We start from the raw sequence: 1,231 nt of genomic DNA on the forward strand, positions 1-1,231 counted from the left end.
CATATGATCCAGCTAGTCCACTGCTTGTTATATGCCCTGAGAAAATGACAATTGAGACACAGAGATTTATACACTAATGTTCATAACAACATTCCCCATTGCAATAATATGGAAATTGCCCAAATGTCCAAATGCAATCGAATAGATTGCAAAATTGCAGTACATGATGGAATACTGTATAGCACGTAGGAGCAATTATTTTGAAAATTATTATCTCACTTGGGAGGGACTGCAGAGCATTATGCTCAGTCCCATAAGGACAAATACAATATAAGACCATTAGTAAAAAAAGTAAAATGTGTATGCGTATATAAGTGGGGGGAGAGGAGGAACAGAAGGGTGAGGGTAGAGGGCTGTAATCATAGGGTTACACAATTTGATCTGTGGAGGCTGGGGTGGGTAAAGGAATGGGAGAGATCTGGTATTATAAAACAAGGTATACTAACTTCTTAACTAAGCCAGTATGAAATAAAAAGTTTTAAAAATAAACAAAACTGTTGCTTAAGCAAATTAAAAAAAAAATTAACTCAAGGTGGATCAGACCTGGGAGTAAAGTGTCCAACCATAAAGTTCATGAGAGACAAACTAGAACCAAGCATCAAAAGCCTAGTCTATGGTATGAAACTGATAAATAGAGCAGAAATGCTCAGTCTGGAGAAGATAAAATTGATGACTGAGATCTTCTAAAGATTAAATTCCTGTGCTGATCAAAAACTTTTTTCCAGTAGGGTGAAAAGAAAACTTACTGACTGAGAACAAACATATGGCAATACCATTTCAGACAAGAGTCTCATAACAATATTTTACAGGATTGTACTGTCTTCCCAGGAGAAAAAGACTGATAACCTAATTAGAAAATGAATAAAAGACATGGAAATACTTTTCACAGAGGAAGACATTTGGATGCCAACAGGCATATGAAGAAATGCTCAAAAATCAATAAGAGTGGCAATAAGAGTTATGCAAATCAAAACCACAATGAGATACCATCTCACCTCAGTCACAGTGGCAACATTGAGCAGGGCAACAAGCTATACATGCTGGAAAGGACAGGAAGAGGTAGAAACTCTCATACACTGCTGGTCAGATTATAATATGGTACAACCACTCTGGAAGACAATTTATTTCCTCAAAGGGGGAAGGGACGTGGGAATTGAATACTAATGAAGGAATTTTTTTTTCTCTTCGGAGGGGGAAGTGAGCTGGTGGGGAGGGGTGGGCAGGGAGAAAA

The sequence above is a fragment of the Elephantulus edwardii genome, unplaced genomic scaffold, assembly GCF_000299155.1.
Source record: "Elephantulus edwardii isolate Elephantulus edwardi_28Jun2011 unplaced genomic scaffold, EleEdw1.0 scaffold00053, whole genome shotgun sequence".
Lineage (NCBI taxonomy): Eukaryota > Metazoa > Chordata > Mammalia > Macroscelidea > Macroscelididae > Elephantulus > Elephantulus edwardii.